This window comes from Papaver somniferum, chromosome 8, assembly GCF_003573695.1.
Source record: "Papaver somniferum cultivar HN1 chromosome 8, ASM357369v1, whole genome shotgun sequence".
Lineage (NCBI taxonomy): Eukaryota > Viridiplantae > Streptophyta > Magnoliopsida > Ranunculales > Papaveraceae > Papaver > Papaver somniferum.
In genome coordinates this window covers 135,295,397-135,313,692 of record NC_039365.1, presented here as the reverse complement: position 1 = coordinate 135,313,692, position 18,296 = coordinate 135,295,397, and positions in this window count along the sequence as shown.

The following is an 18,296-nucleotide window of genomic DNA, read 5'->3' as shown; positions in this document are numbered from 1 at the left end:
CTATCACTCAATCATTCCCACTTTCTACGAGATCAGGGTGCGTTCAATATGAATTGTATAAATAGGCTCTACCTATTTCAACCAAACGACAACAGTTTGGTTAACAACAACACAGTATCCAGAAAACACCAAAGAACTGAGAGCTTACATTCAGCAATCCAGTTCCACATTCTGATACAAGTCATAAAATAACCACACCTTCAGAATTAACCATTTTGTACTCAACACCTTCTTCGCTTCCCTCCCTAAGACCAACCCTTCTCCTTGAATTTGTGACCGAAGCAAGACTGGAACTTCCATTTCTTGGTTTAGTCTAGGAATGTACAAATTGATCTCTCGAATCTAAAGTACTCCCGTGCAGTGCATTTGTTTAAGGTTTAGATTTGTTTCGCATCGACATACCCAAATCACCAAAACCAGTAGAAACAGTTTTTATCCATAAACAATTGGAGACCACGTTGGGAGATTAAATCTCTCGGTTAAAAATTCAACTCTCAATTTCATTTCCATCCTATTTGGTCTTAGGCCCAATTCAATCATTAATTGAAACCCATTTCAGTCAAAAAATTCTTTTCAGATGTATTCGGGTCATTAGAACCTTGCAGAAACAATGAATAGATGGAAGCCAACTACCATGGAAGACATGACAAAAATGCTAGAGGATATGGTTGCCAGCCAAGTCGATATTATCAGGCGGCAAAACGAGACGCTTCGTATCCTGAAGAGTATAATAAGCCGATTGTGGGAAGAATCAGCAAAGGCTTATCCGAAGGATCCCGCCAATTTCAAGAGTAATACGAAGTATGTTAAATCTTTGTCTAAAGCCTGCGCCTTTACCAATGAGGATGCTGAAGGAGCACGTAGCCACATCATAAAGGAGCAGCAGAAGAGTGTCCTATTGGATTCTGCCAACACCGAGAGCCAGGACAATTTCACAAGACTACTGGAGGATACTTTCCAGGTGTGCCACAACATCTGCAAGACAAAGTTAAAGAGACCGGCCGATGAAGCCTTGCTGGAAAACATTTATCTCCAAACCCTCGCAGAATTTCAAAGAGTTGTCCAACAGTCCGCAACTACGACTGCATTGCTGAAGACAGAAGCACATGAAGAGGGGGAATATACCAAGACGCTTATGGAAACGAACATTGCGCCAATGAAAAACACCCTGCTCTGCCACCGCGTGTCGCCGTTGCTGACGCAGGCCCCTCAAGAGAAATTACCTTTCACCAATAAGGTAGAGGTAAACGGTCCGCTCATGAATCGATGATCTCTCAAGCATCAATTCCTCCCTCAAAAAGAGATTCATGCCAAAGCCTGCAAGAATTTCCTCCACAACAACTACTGATGCGGGACAAGCCAGACTCAAAATATCCACGCTTCCCGTTGCCTATCAGAAGAGTTATAAAGTTACTGGAAATTTGGGTACGAGAGGGAGTAGTCTAACTACCCCTGGTAGGGCGTCCTCTAACTGATCAGCAGATGCTAGATTCAAGATATTACCACTATCACAGGTTTATTCATCATCTTACCAACGAATGCAACGCTCTGAAACGCATTGTCCAGGAAAAGATTCATTCAGGGGAATTACGCCTGGGGACTGGAGGTTCTCCGCCTTGTCGCGGATCAACATAGAGATGTTACAGAGACAATAAATGATGACTGGGGACTTCTCGCAAACAGGATTGCTCACACAATAAACTCGGATTTGCAACCTGAAAATTAAGTTTTGTGGAGAGACCCCTAAGCGAATAGAGTATGTGGCCGTATCGGATGAGAGCAAAAGGGGAATGGCCAACACCAATGTACCATCCACAAGCGCAGTCAACACGTCTCATGGCGTTACATCGTCTACCACCAACACCAGCAACACCGGAAGCATCCCCTCTGACATGACGCCTCTTATTACCAGAGACAGAGTCGTCGCTACTCCTAATATTTCTTCGAGCATGCCTCCAATCATCACCAGGACTTCCACCACTTCTTCGTCAGGACGAGAAACTGGAGGAGCCAGAGGAAACAAACCTTCCCATTATCATTATTGATTTAATGGAGAGACAATAAGTTCTTGCCAAAACTCAGACGGACATGGCCACAACTCAGAATGGCCGCTTCAACGTTTCGCTCCAGGGGACGCTTCAACGTTTCTCTCCAGGAGTCGCTCCGCTTCAACGTTTCGATCCAGGGGCCGCTTCAACGTTTCGCTCCAGGAGCCGCTCTGCTTCAACGTTTCGCTCCAGGAGCCGCTCCGCTTCAACGTTTCGATCCAGGGGCCGCTTCAACGTTTCGCTCCAGGAGCCGCACTGCTTCAACGTTTCGCTCCAGGGGCCGCTTCAACGTTTCGCTCCAGGAGCCGCTCCGCTTCAACGTTCTCTCCATAAGTCACTACTCCTCCCTTCCAAGGATCGTGTTGTAGCCGCCACACTCTTCCCTGCCAAGGATCGTATCGTAGCCACCACACTCCTCCCTACCAAGGATAGTGTTGTAGCCGCCACACTCCTCCCTGCCAAGGATCATGTCGTAGCCGCCACACTCCTCCCTGCCAAGGATCGTGTCGTAGCCGCCACACTCCTCCTTGTCAAGGATCGTGATCACAACCAGACAAGGTTCGTATTTGTGGCCACTTTTTGATCCATCTCGCCAAAGCTCGTTGTCGTGGATAGTTTACTCGCCTACGCATCCAGCCAATCCCTTTGCTTCCATGGACGCCCATGCAATTCCATCCAACCTATTTTGGGTTATTTTGGGTTCCCACGACAAAGTAGTCTATTATGCTGCCAAGAACTATTGTTGTTCGTTTGTTGATACTAGCCAGAGCTTTACCATAGAAACAACCACTACAAAGGTAATCCATACTTCTCCATATTTTAGTTTCACATGGAAGAAGTAATAGAGTCACCAGTACGGATGCAAGATGATATCTTTATCATGGTCAACTCACCGACCATACAAGATAGAAACATGTAAACCAAACTTGGGGAATGAGGATCTACATGGAATCCCTTCACTGCCGAATCTCGGGAGGCACGGTCAACCCAAAAGTCATAGACATGACAAGGTCATCTATTCTTCAAAGGTGTAACGTAAGGATAACATCACCTCTCCGTCTAGAAGGAGCCCACAACACTTTACAAGGCCCGAATCCCAAGCCTACTCAGAGAAAACAACTTCAGTAACCAAAGAGAAGTGCGATTGGGGACTGCTTACCGCGGTCCATCCCCGACAACAATCAAGCATTCATGACATAACTCCAGAGACGCGGTTGAAACATTTTTCTTGAAAAGACAAAGAGAGCCACGATTAACGACTTAACTCTCTCACTTCTACCTCGTCGTTGTCCAGAATGTTTCGTCCATGTGATGTTCCAATCATCCCAGCATCACATCCAGGAGACTATAATAATCTTGTATCAAATCTCATAGGCGTGGATTCAAGGCGATGCAATTAAAGTAGGCTACACTTGGGGACTGAAGCCTGCTTCAGGTTTAGAATTTTAAACGCAGTCACCACCTTACCAGTGAATGCAGTCACATCTTCCACGAGAAAATAGGCTCATGATAATTACGCATGGGGACTACCAGCATGGGATGCCTTCGCTTCCCTCAACCAGGTTATTATTGATTTCAACATCATCACTGCCGAAGCTTTACGAGGCGCAACAATTTCTCAACATGAAGTCGTACACGTGCATCAAAGACTCTAAAAGCACGCCACGGATGTATTCACATATCCGGCCGCACCATCGGATCTATGACCAAACGGAAGTGTAACCGGGGACTGCTCATCGCATCCCATTCGATATAATAATCCAAGATTCCGGAAGATTTCGACCCTACAAGCATCCACAACATATCATCACCGCAATCAGAAAGGAAAGAATAAGCCTTCCAGACACCGGTTCAGCAGTCCAAATACCAAATAACTTAAAGTAAGGACGGATCAACAACGCAGCTACGCTCTCCAATATTAGCCCTGACATGATCATTGCCAAGCATATATTTTATCCATCCATCCCAGGAGTGCAATGGAGTTTGGTATATTTTGAAATCCACTGGAGAGGTTATATGCTCATTCTTCTGGGGTCAGAACCTTATTACACATTCTGGAGAAAATCGATGGTATTGTTGGGTGGCTACATGCACAAAATAGAAAAGAGCACCTACCTTGAGTTCTCCTGGCTCGCGTTGCTGCTGATTATAACTATTGGAGATTGCTTTGTTGCCATTTACGTCGCTAACAAAGAAGGTCATTCACACCGAGCTAAATGTCCAAGATTGATCAACTACTCATGGATATTACGCTCACAGCTAAAATACGAAGACAAGATGAACTTACCTTGTTGCTAACGATTCGCACGCCTATGACCGAGCTGCCGCAAATAAACACAACAAGCAGACGAGCGAATAATAAAAGTGGAGGAAGTTATCACGCCCTATTATATACAAAGCGCTTTTGGAATTCGAGTAGATGAGGTTTTTTCCTTTTGGACCATGCACGGAAGAAGGCAGCTGGGCCCGCAGTGCCAATGCTCCATGGCGCCAACCTTCATGACCGAACCAGCAGCGCGCCAGCACGAGGAACACCAGCCGCTCAACCTGCAATACTTCGTGGCCGAGCCAGCCGCTCAACCTGCAACGCTCCATGGCCAAAGTTGCAGCGCCATCATCAGCAGTCCGTGGATAAATTTATAGCACCAGCATCAGCACTCCGTGGCCAAAGTTGCAGCGCCAGCATCAGCACTCCGTGGCTAAAATTGCAGCGCCAGCATCAGCACTCCGTGGCCGAAGTTGCAGCGCCAACATCAGTACCCTGTGGCCAAGCCAGATGTACGCCAACACAAGGATCATGACCACCCATGCCTCTTGTCAAAGGTCAGTCGAATTTTTCCTGGAAATCTCCGCGTGTTTTTCCATTTTGATTTTATCCTTGTTTGTCACCATCTCATGCTTACCCCGCAACAATGCCACTGTTTTCGTTCTAAGCAGGGGACTTAATATTGATGGTGGTTTTTATTTCAGCGTTAAAATTGTAAAACCTTGCATTTAATATGCCGTCACTCTGCAAAGAAACGGAGCCATGTAAAAGTGATGAGTGATTCAACCTCTTCACTGGCGCATTTATTGAGCAATTCAATATTTTCATATGAAATTTATCCAGAATGGTACATGTAGCAACAATCCCAGATATTCTGTAAATTTCGGCACCTTGCCTTGCCTTTATTATAAGTTTCTTTGAATGCTTTCTGTGCTATGTTCCCCGGCCGAACCCTTAATATTTATATGGCATGAAAATTTGTGTTCACTCGCAGCAGAGTAACACGAATTTCCAAGTATCAAGGTTAAGGTCCTTGCATAAAGTACTCAATCAGAAAGCATACTGCTCTCTAGCAATAAACTTAAAGAAATCTGTGTCCAACACATGGAATTCAATCAATTTTGTGATAATTCACAAGATTCGAATATTACCCTGACAAATTTACAAAAATTAGGGTTTTGCGCCTTGCGCAATATATTAGACCCCGTTGGTCGAAATTAAGCTTAGGCGAACTAAGAAATTAATCCGTCATATATTAGTAGGTGCAAATTCCTACCTAAAATCAGAAAGGAGTTGCTGAATAGGAGCAGCAGCAAAGGGAGGTGTGGCCATGCTTTAGGCACGCCCCATGTTGCCCGACCGGCTCTATTTGCCTTCCCGCCACACGCTGGCTGGGCCCATACTTGCCGTCCCTATTTCCCATCGACCAATCAGGTCGCTTTAAATCGTCCACACACATACCATAAGTGTGGCCACGCCCATGCTTGGCCGGCATCTCTTATATTAACCAATCAGGTTGCTCCAAACCTGCCACAGTGTTAAAAGAGGCAAACTGCGAAAAATGGTCACAAAGCCATTGGCTTTCCAAAAACCGCGCCAACATGCCAAACGTGCCATGTTGCGCCAATAGGCTGAACGGCATGCCAACATGCCACTCCGCCACGCCAAACGTGCATCATGCCAAAACATGCCAAACGTGCCACTTTTCCATGGCAGCATGCCAACGTGCTGTAAATAGCGCCCTACGTGCTAACCTACCTTTTGTTCGTGGCCAACGCCATGATGTGCTTAAATTAGGGTTTTCTAGTCAGAAGCGCGACTCTGCTTTAGGCACATTAACCAAAACCCGAATTTCCAGTTATGGCTCAAGTTACGCCACTTTGGGCCCCACAGCATGCCACGAGCCATGCGGGACCCAGGAAACCCTGGGAATGGCGCCATATCATAGTCACTCATAGAAATTCTTGCTCCTGTGGCCGTTTCCACATTATGTCCTTACTATAGTTCCTTTGGCATGACTATGGCGTCGTTTGCAAAAAAAAGCGTTACCATGCCGCGGCCGCATGCCACACGCACTAATTAGGGTTTCGGCATGCCAAACCCTAATTTAGGCGAAGTTGCTACGCCAACCAAGCCAAATCATGATACCCAAAGCATTGGGATTGATGTGGCAACTAGAACTAATGTTTCCAATCCATATTTGGGTCGAACACCAATATGCCAAAATCTAGCGGCCATGGCTACGCCAGGCGCTATTTGCACCACCGTACAAATGTCATGCACAAACTATGCCAACCACGCCATTGTGTCATTATCAGGCTCCAACAGAATGTGGCCATAATCAATGGCCACCCTTTCTCATGGGTCACAATCTTAGCCGTCCGAATTCGCCACAGAATTGACAGGCCTGTGGCAAGTTTTAGGCGACCAGCCAAGACAAGCCTAATAGCATCACATGCTATTCTCCTGTGGCAAGTCTCCCGACTTTGAATTGCCACACATAGCAACTTGCTACACGTTTTCCATGAAAACACTCGAGACATCAAACATGTCACAAACTGGGGGATACTCATCAGGGTATTGGTCTGGCGGTTTACAGCGTGCGGCGTGCAACACGCCCATTATAAGAAAGTGTCAGAAAGCAGGGCAGTTAGTGGCGGCAAGAAGTAGTGGGTGTAAACTAACCCATCTCCTTCATAATGGGAACGTGGTTTTTTGGCATTTACACACGACCCCACTTATCCATCACTCAATCATTCCCATTTTCTACGAGATCAGGGTGCGTTCAATATGACCTGTATAAATAGGCTCTACCTATTTCAACCAAAGCAACAGTTTGGTTAACAACAACACAAAATCCAGAAAACACCAAAGAACTAATAGCTTACATTCCGCAAGCCAGTTCCACAATCTGATACAAGTTATAAAATAGCCACACCTTCAGAATTAACCATTCTGGTCTCAACACCTTCTTCGCTTCCCTCACTAAGACCAACCCTTCTCCTTCACTTTGTGACCGAAGCAAGACTGGAACGGCCATTTCTTGGTTTAGACCAGGATTGTACAGATTGATCTCTCGAATCTAAAGTAGTCTCGTGCAGTGCATTTGTTTAAGGTTTATATTTGTTTCTCATCAACACACCCAAATTTACCAAAACCAGCAGAAACAGTTTTTACCCATAAACACAACTACAATCCAGTCTGAAGTTAATTTTTAGTAGGCTAGTGTCTGTAGAGGCTTAATACAGTGTGGTGTTCAAAACTAGACTAGGTCCCGGGGTGTTTCTGCGTTTGCGGTTTCCTCGTTAATAAAACTTTTGGTGTCTATGTTATTTCTTTTCAGCATTATATTTGTTTATATAATTGAAATATCACAGGTTGTGCATTGTTCAATCAATTGGTGAATCCAACCTTTGGTTGTTGATTGAAATTGATTGACACTTGAACATTGGTTTTTGATACCGTTCAAGTTATTTCTCATATTAATCGGGCTCACAGATTTATATTTGTTATTGCAGATTGTATTGAAAAATAGAGATACAGCTCTTGGATATATTTCCTTGATTGAGTCTGACTGTCTAGTTGATTCTTACGGAATTATATTGGAGTTGGTCCATACAAATTGCCGAACGAAATATTGGGTGTGGTTGTTAGACCCCCGTTTTTTCACCCCTACCCAGTGCAAATCGATATAATCACCTGTTAGAGTACGGTAATTGATCAGGAATGGTGATCAACTAGAAGAATCATCAGATCATAACTTTTTGTAGGTAAGTATACGATGTCCCTACTCCCACGACACGAAATATGCATCTACAGTTAAATTTAGTTGTTTGTTTGTCAGTATATATTTCAGAAAATTTCCTCTTGAATTGATATTGGTTAGGTAGTTGATCTTATTAGTTAGAAGTAGTATTTCGCACTCTTTGTGGGAATGAACCGTACTTGGCATTGTCCACATCTTTGACATTGTGCACTTGCGGTAAAACAAAATCTATTTTCTGACGCATCACCTTACTTTTCCGACTAGTACCTGAAAAACCAGAATAACTGCTGGAGTTTTTGTCATAATGTTCTCAGTTTGTGAACATGTACTCGATGCAATATTTTGTCATCTACATATTTTCCCTCAAATTTAACAAAACAAGTGAAGATTTTGATTTATTCAAGCTCAGTAGCTCACCCTCGCTAATTTTATTAGTATTTTCATACGGCTAAATAGCATGATATGTTTCAATGACGCAACTGTATTGGTATAGTTACTAGCACCTCCTCTAAAAAAATTTAAAAATAAATAAATGCCTTAGAAAATAACTGATCAATATGGTAAAAGTTGTGTTTGTCATGACGATTTCCCTCTAGGATGTCAAGTTAATCCATATCACTCCTAGATTGAATTTAATTTTTCCAATCATTTAGTATAGCTCATGCTCTGTCAGCTATGATAAGTTTTGTATTGTGTTGATAATTGTTGAAGATTAACGTATGAAACCAATATTCACTTTTAAGGTAGTGGTGGCGGCTGGAATTTAGCCTAATTCGAATTTTGAGTTTTAACGGTTTGTCGAGATATAAAATTACATCAACTAGTCAAGTGTAAATGCACCCATCGTCTTTTTAGAGGTGAAAAACTGTCTTGGTTTAGCGGGTAATAAAACTGTCATTGTGACAGTCAAATTTGTTTGGAGTAGGATTTCTTTTATACATGTCCATACACTAAGGGAAATTCCTACGCTAATGTACAAACCCAATTTTTGGTTGATCCAGATGGATGTACAAACAGGTTTCTCCACTATGGCAACGGAAGTGGGCGATTGACCATCAAACGCCAAGACTGGGGACACCTGTGAAAATGCAGGGGTACAACAACCTCACCCAATATTTCGATTACAAATTTATATGGACTAACTCTAATATACTTTCTAGAGAATCAACTAGACAGTCAGACTCAATCTAGAGAAAAGTATATCGAGGAGTTAATATCTCAATCTCTTGATTTGATATTTACTCAAGTAAATAGAAATCTGCGAGTCTTTATCAAATACAAGGATAAAAACTTGGATGGTACCAAAGACCAATATCCAAGGATCAATCAATTTCCAATCAACAACCAAAGGTTGGATTTCACAATTGATCGATACAACGCACAACTTGTGATATTTCAATTATATAACAAAATATAATGCGGAATAGAAATAACACAGACACCAGAAGTTTTGTTAACGAGGAAACTGCAAATGCAGAAAAACCCGGGACCTAGTCCAGATTGAACACCACACTGTATTAAGACGCTACAGACACTAGCCTATTACAAACTAACTTCGGTTTGGACTGTAGTTGAACCCTAATCAATCTCGCACTGATTCAAGGTACAATTTCGCTCCTTACGTCTCTGATCCCAGCAGGATACTACGCACTTGATTCCCTTAGCTGATCTCACCCACAACCAAGAGTTGCTACGACCCAAATTCGAAGACTTAATAAACAATTTTGTCTCACACAGAAAAGTCTATAGAATTGAATAAATCTGTCTCCCACAGAAATACCCAAGAGTTTTTGTTCCGTCTTTTGATAAATCAAGGTGAACAGGAACTAATTGATAAACCGGACTTATATTCCCTAAGAACAGCATAGTATTATCAATCACCTCACAATAATCTAAATCGTATGGTAGCGAAACTAGATATTGTGGAATCACAAACGATGAGACGAAGATGTTTGTGATTTCTTTTTATCTTGCCCTATCGGAGATATAATATCAAGCCAATTATTCAATTGAACTCGTACGATAGAAAATGGCAAGATCAGATCGCTCAACTACAAGAAAAGTAGTTTCGTCTGGCTTCACAATCCCAATGAAGTCTTTCAGTCGTTAACCTACAGGGTCTCGAGAAGAAACCTAAGGTTAAAGGAGAATCGACTCTAGCAAACCAACTAGTATCACATAGGAGGTGTGGGGATTAGTTTTTCCATATGATGGATGTCTCTTTTATATAGTTTTCAAATCAGGATTTGCAATCTAAGTTACCTTGGTAACAAAGCATTCAATATTTATCGTTAGATGAAAAGCCTGATTCAACCAAGCTAATATCTTTCAACCGTTAGATCGAAACTTAGCTTGTCACAAACACAAATGAAATGTATTTATTTAGGTTTGAGTAGCCGTACCTAAACGTATACACTTAGTTGGTTCACAAATAGTTAACCAATGGTTAGCCATATGAGCACTTTCATATTAACCGTATTCATCTTTCTCATAACTAGTTCAAATGACTCATAAGAACTAGTTGAAGAGTTGTTCAATTGCTTAGGTCTTTATTCATAGACACAATTGAAACAAAATCGGTTTGATCAACTTGAATTAATTCATGAACAATATATCCACGGTTTGCAAAGATTGCATTCCTAATAATTTATTATTTTAAGTTCATGAACTATCAATTTGAGATATCACCAGCTTGAGTACGCGTACGGGTATGCGTACCTTAGCTACCGGATTTGAGTTTACAAACTCAGCAGAAATTTTCGGTTCGAAAACTTACGTGAGTACACGTACCTAAGGTGACTGGTTTACTAGTTTCCAAACTTACAAACTCCGGCAGAAATTTTCGGTATGAAAACTTCCGTGGGTACGCGTACGCAACCTGTCTCCTTCACCAATACCGCATGCACACATATGCACACACTTGGCTTCCGGCACATGGATTTATACACTAATGTGTAAACACACTATATATGCTTATATCCATAAATGGTAATCTCAACTCTACATTTCAATTATTGAAACATTCTTCTATAATGTTATAACAATCGTTATTCACGACTATTGTCATCAAAGCTATTTTCAAGAATGAAACGTCATCATGACTTTCGTCACGGGTAAAGATGAAAATGGTTAAAGCGAAAGCTTACCAACACATATTTCGAGAAAAAGATAGGCGAGTAAACTCGACTCGAAATAGAAAATGTGTATGTATGAAAACTGTCATACTTATACGACTTTGTCTCAAGAGTATGAGATAGAATAGACTTTTGAGTGATAGATAAGTTCAAGTATCCACATACCTTTTAGTCGGATGAAGTTCCACCGGTTCCTCGAGTAGTTATTTGTCTTCGTAAGATGATCGCCATGGAGTTTGGAGCTTCAACTACACTTAACTATCCTAGACTGAGACTTAGTCATAAGTAAACTAGAAATCAAGACATATAGTTTTGATCACTAATATTGACAAACATGCTTGAGATAGCTGCGCATGCGAGTTCGACCAACCAATGCCCTTACAATCTCCTCCTTTGTCAATTTTAGTGGCAAAACTATCAATACATATGGACTACAAAAAAGATAAAACTTTGTAGCTTATCGTCAACATGCTTGATCTCCTTGGTGCTTCAACATTACTTGAAATCTTCGTCACTTCCAAGTACTCCATTGATCCCAAAGGTTGTAAGTTTAGCATCACCGTTGTTGAAAATCCGTAGCTATAACAACGAGAAAACAAGAGTTCTCAATCATTGTTATATAGTGTCATAGTATCATTACACATCGTCAAAGTTCAATTGTATCACAACTTTAACAACAATACTATGGTGATATGTCACTCCCCCTTAGTCAATACTCCATCTCACATGGAAACCACTCCCCCTTACATAATGATCCGAAAACAATATGTATTTGTAGTGTGAACTACATATTAATTCTCCCCCTTTTTGTCAATAAAATTGGCAAAGGTACAAGAACGGGATCCTAATGAAATTTCCAAAAGAGACATTTCATGACCAAAAGAAAGCATATATCATCTTATTGAGATGCAATCATAAAGCCTAAGCTAAATGCATTCATCAAGGAGTCTATTAAGATACAAGATAACCCCTAAAATATTCCACAGTCGCACTCCCCACAAAGATTTGGAAATTAAGCACAAGTTGATAAGAACTCTCCCCCATTTTATGTCATTCTCGAAAGAACAACAAGAGCGACCTTAATTTCAAAAAGAAAAGAAGGATTTCGTTGGACATAACAAATTACATACAAGTATGAATTTGAATCCAAAAAACTCAATTAAATTAATCATAAGAGAACCCGTGATTTACTTAATTGGAAATGCTCAACACAAGTAAACTTATGGAGACTTAAAAGCAATTAATTAGATTAATCTCAAGAAAACCCATAATTAATCTAATCGAAATACACAACCAAACTAATCACAGAAGTAATCAATTTAATTGGTTATACTCGATATAAGAGAATCTATGGAGCAATGACTAAGTTAATCATGAAAATAATCAACCCAGACAAAAACGCTCAAACATAAGAAAACTTCCGGAGTCATAACTAAATAACCAAACAAGATGATAAATTTAGTTTAAAATGCTCGACATAAAGTATCTCATGGAACAACAACAAAGCTAATCATAAAAATAATCAAGTTGGTTGTTTAGTGCTCAACATAAGACACATTACAGAGCCTCACAGTAATACATAAAATATGGATCATGGAAGATCAATTACTACGGAATACACAAGGATTCATTCTATTTTTCCATCACCATTTGTACAATGACATCCAATAGACATAATCCTTGAAAACAAATTTTTTTAACCTATCTTCCATCAAAAATTGACATAATAGGCTTAACTTTTGTGTTTATCAAAAGTCAATTCATTCTTTCATCAATACATACATATCAACTCACGAACGACTTTACTTTTGACAAAGTATGGGACAATCAAGTTCACAGACGTAAACACGCATATCCTATAAGAATATTGCAATATATAAAACCATAAAGATTAATAATGCAAAAATCATCTTCCAAACAAATTTATAATTCAAACCGATAAATCTAAAAACATGAAGATGACAACGTTGGACATGGCTATGTGTAATCACAATAATGGCTATTCCAAACTCTAGTTATTCTTCTAAGCAAAACAAAAATAGAAGATTTACTAGGAAAAAACTCATATAAAGCATTTCACTTACTTTCAGTACTCTTCTCATACTCTCTGTATTCATCAAGCTCATCTTCAATTAAATCAATCCTCGATTCCAGATGATCCATCTTTTCTTCGAGTTCCTTGGAAGAAGCTTCAAGTTCACTTTTTAGGGCAAGAACTTGTTCCAAGATGAGATTCATGGTTAAGGAGAGATTATCAAACTTAGAAATGGAGATGTTCCCTTCCAAAGAGGAACCGTGAATATCAGGGCTCATCACATTATTAGAAGAATCAAATCGTATCTTTTTAGAAGGAAAGAGAACAATCCAAACATCACTTTCTTTACTAGAAAGACTAGAAGACGACATGATATAGAAGATAAAAGAAATGTTTATGCTAAAGAGAAGAACTTTATTTTAAAAGCAGCTGAGGATAGGATATAAATATCCAAAATGACCTTTGACCAAAACCCTAAAAATATCCTCAGAAAAAGTCTTTAAATAAAAACATTTGAACAAAAAGAAAATCTAAGCGAAATAAAAGAAAACTTTCATCACAACCCTCTTGAAGATTATTATTTTTGTCTAAGAGGGATAAACAAAAATCATAAATACAGTATTACAAACTGTAGTTGTTCCAATCCATTGCAGAATTGGTGAAGGGATGAAGTGTGTGATATATCTTGTTTCTGTTTTGCTTTTAAGAAAGAAGAGTTATCTTTATCATTTTTTCTTTCTTTTAGCACAGACTTGAATACCTTGATTGTTGATTTGCGAAAACTATGCATTCTATTGGAAATCTCTTTTACAATGGATAAGAGTTTTGTATGCGATTTCTTTTTCTTCTTCTTCAAACAGCGTTTGACAGAGGAGAGCTTTTCCAGTTTCAAGGTGCCACTGATTTTAAGATGATCCTGATGAACATGTGAGGAAATCACAGGAATAGATAACTTCTTGTGATTTTCTATATGATCCTTGTTGTCAAGGTGACTTAAGGATGTATCAGGAGGAATTTGATGATAATTCATACTCAAGGAGGTATAATATGTTTTGTAGGAATCACGGTTGATCAACTCCAATTTTAAATTAGACAGTTGGTATTCCAGATTTTCAATCATTTCTGTGGAAGTAAGATTGTTTATCATGGAATAATCAGGACTGTTAGGAGTACATACGTGATTATCAGCAAAGAGATTAAGAGAACCATCATAGATATCATCCTCAGGACAGTAGTCAAGAGTAGTCATCCATGCTTTAGTTATCTCACTCATCTCCATATCAGGATCTTTGGAAGTATTGTGAATACTTCTATAGCACTTGAAGCTTGAATTGTTAACATAGTTTTTCTGAACTTTTTTATTGATTGGCTGAGCTTTCTTTTGAGACTTTATTTTTCTTTGTCTAAGAGATTTCTTAAGCTGTTGTATGAACAATGATAGAGTCGAATTAAATCAATTCTCATCCCTTTTATCAGTAAATCTAGAACGTCGAGACTTACAGTCAGATGTAGCAACACAATTGTCAAACAGATGACGTTTCTCTCTTTGTTCAAGTTCAAGATCGAAAATTTTCAACTTTCCAGCAAGGGTATTTCTGGATAGTGTATCAAGGTTATTTACCTCAACCATGGCATGCTTCTTAGAATCATATCTAGATGGCAGCGATCTGAGAATTTTTATCACAATGTCCTTTTCAGGAATAGTCTTACCCAATGCAAAAGATGCATTAACAATTTCAGACACTTTGTGATTAAACTCATCAAATGTTTCTTCATCTGCCATACGAAAGTTTTCCCAATCGGAATTAAGGTTTTGAAGCCTAGCTTCCTTTTCACTGGTATTTCCTTCAAATACGGTTTATAAGATATGCCAAGCTTCTTTAGACTTAGTGCAATTTGACACATGGTGCTGAAGATTTGGGGTAATGGCAGTCAAACCTTCGGAGTTTTGCTTTGCAGCATTTATCTCGGCAGGAATGTATTCACCAATGTCCTTGGGAACGTTTACATCTCCAACTGCCACAACGGGAACATTATAGACATTAACTACATATACCCATGATTGAAAATCACGTGCTTGAAGAAAAGCTCGTATAACAATTTTCCACCATAAGTAATTGGAGGAATCGAAGACTGGTGGTACGTTTATTGAGATAACACCTCTGTCCATAGAGTCAGATCACTACAAACACAGACTTGTAAGGTCTTAAACGTGTTTGCCTGCTCTGATACCAATTGAAAAAGCGGGGGTATAACAACCACACCCAATATTTCGCTTACCAATCTGTATGGATAAACTACAATATACTTTCTAGAGAATCAACTAGACAGTTAGACTCAATCAATAGAAAAGTATATCAAAGAGTTTATATCTCAATCTGTCGATTGATCTATACTCAAGCAAATAGAAATCTGCGAGTCTTTATCAAAGAGAGATAACTTGGATGGTACCAAAGACCAATATCCCAATGTCAATCAATTTAAATCAACAACCAAAAGCTCGGATATTCTAATTGATTGAACAACGCACAACCTGTATTATTTCAATTATATAAACAAATATAATGCGGAAAAGAAATAACACAGACACCGGAATTTTGTTAACGAGGAAACCGGAAATGCAGAAAAACCCCGAGACCTAGTCCAGATTGAACACACACTGTATTAAGCCGCTACAGACACTAGCCTACTCCAAACTAACTTCGGTCTGGACTGTAGTTGAATCCAAACGAATCTCACACTGATCCAAGGTACAGTTATGCTCCTACGTCTCTGATCCCAGCAGGATGCTACGTACTTGATTCCCTTAGCTGATCTCACCCATAACTAAGAGTTGCTACGACCCAAAGTCAAAGACTTTAATAAATAAATCTGTATCACACAGAAAAGTCTATGATAATAGATAAATCCGTCTCCCACGAATATACCTATGAGTTTTATTCCGTCTTTTGATAAATCAGGTGAACAGGAACTAATTGATAAACCAGTCTTATATTCCCGAAGAACAACCTAGTATTATCAATCACCTCACAATAGTCTTAATCGACGTAGCGAAAAAATATATTGTGGAATCACAAACGATGAGACGAAGATGTTTGTGATTACTTTTTTATCTTGCCTATCGGAGATAGAAATCTCAAGCCAATTATTACAATTGTACTCGTACGATAGAAACAGCAAGATCAGATCACACAACTACAAAAAAAGTAGTATCGGTCTGGCTTCACAATCCTAATGAAGTCTTTAAGTCGTTAACCTGGTTTAGAAGAAGAAACCAATGGTTAAAGGAGAACCGACTCTAGCTTAGCACAACTAGTATCACACAGAATATGTACGAACAGAAAATCTTCTAGTAACTGCAGCCAATTTCCGCCAAAACTGAAATTTTGAAATGATGAAGATGGTGTCCCCCTAACCAAACCGGGGGTGCAAATAGCAGAAGCCCAACTGAGGTGCCCCTTATCCAGAATGAGGGTGCCTTTAGTACTTTTCTCCGGAGGTCCAAATAGCACATTTCGAGCAACTTTTTCCACACAAGTGTATTTCTCCAAAAACACCTACAAACACACAAAACATCAAAATTAGTACAAAAATCGAGCACTAACAATACAAACACTGAGGACAATTCAGACACAAAAATGTGTCTATCAAATACCCCCGAACTTATTATTTGCTAGTCCTCGAGCAATACTAATCTAGAAAATAAAATCCTAACTCACTAGGTGTCCCTAGTGACCGAGTTATAATCTCGGGAGGGTTTACCAGAGATGTACCCACAAAACCTTTACTCCAGACCCTAGTTATCTACGCAGAACCTTGGAAGGCACTAAAGAATCTCCTTGGTTGGCATACAATCATTGACTATAGGAGGAAGTACCCTGATGCGAAATTCCAATTGATGTACACGAGTTTGCACTCAAGCATACTAAAATTCATATATAAGTCACAGAGCTCTACTTAGATAGTTTCTGGAAACCATAACCGGAGTCAACCAATCACATGGAAAGATTAAGAAGATGGATGTAGAGAAAAACGTAGATGGTTTTGATGTTGACTAAGGTGAACGATGTTTCCCATATCTGTCTGAAGGCCACTACTAGGATGAACCTATCCTAATGGACTGAGATACCGGTCTGAGTAATATCAACACAGCTAGCATATACAAGGGGACCAGCGGGTGATAATCCTAACTCTAGGTCAACACAACTGGCATATACAAGGGCACCAGTGGTCGACTTTATTGAATTTATTCCGGTTGGTCTGATGGTCTGGTCTCAATTTTTATTTTTTTTTTGTATCTCAGTCACTCTATTTCACCCTAGCAATGGTAACAACTTGAATCGTGTGCCCCACCATATCACTTAAAAGAAAAGAACAATAAAAACAGAAGGTGAAAAGGATTCAACGAGATATGGCGAAACTACCATTTTTTTTCTAACACCTGAGCTATGTGCCTTTATGAATAGACTCTATTTAGATGTTTCCATCCAACTCAGATTGGTTCCTCAACTCCTACAACCAAGATGTTTCCATCAACTTAGATTGGTTAGTGCCATCCTTAATAGGCATAAATTTCTAGGCTCTGGAGTTTTATTTATTGCAACTAAAATTTTTCTCTCATATCCTCAAACTTAAATCTAACATTGTCCTCAATGTTCTAAAGATGTAATTAAAAACATGAACAAGGAGAAACCGTTACCACTAGAAGGAAATGAGGAAAAATATTACCGTGTTGCAAGAGCAAGGGATACCTCCCAAGAAGTGCTAAGTTTAAAGTCTTCAGCCAGACATCAAAACCCTCAAAAAGGATCTTCACCTTCCAAAGTCATACACCAATAGCCGAAATAGTTGTGGGTCCATAAGACCAAACAGAGCTAACACAAATATGAAACAACTGCACTGGTTCAGAAAAATGAATAGAATGAGCACATGCACATCCTCATTTAAGGTTTCTGTCAAGACAACTGGGTTTATTTGGGGAGCATAATTGAGCTTCATATGTGTGTCTCGATAAATAGATTCATCCGAAAAATGGGTTTCTAATGCC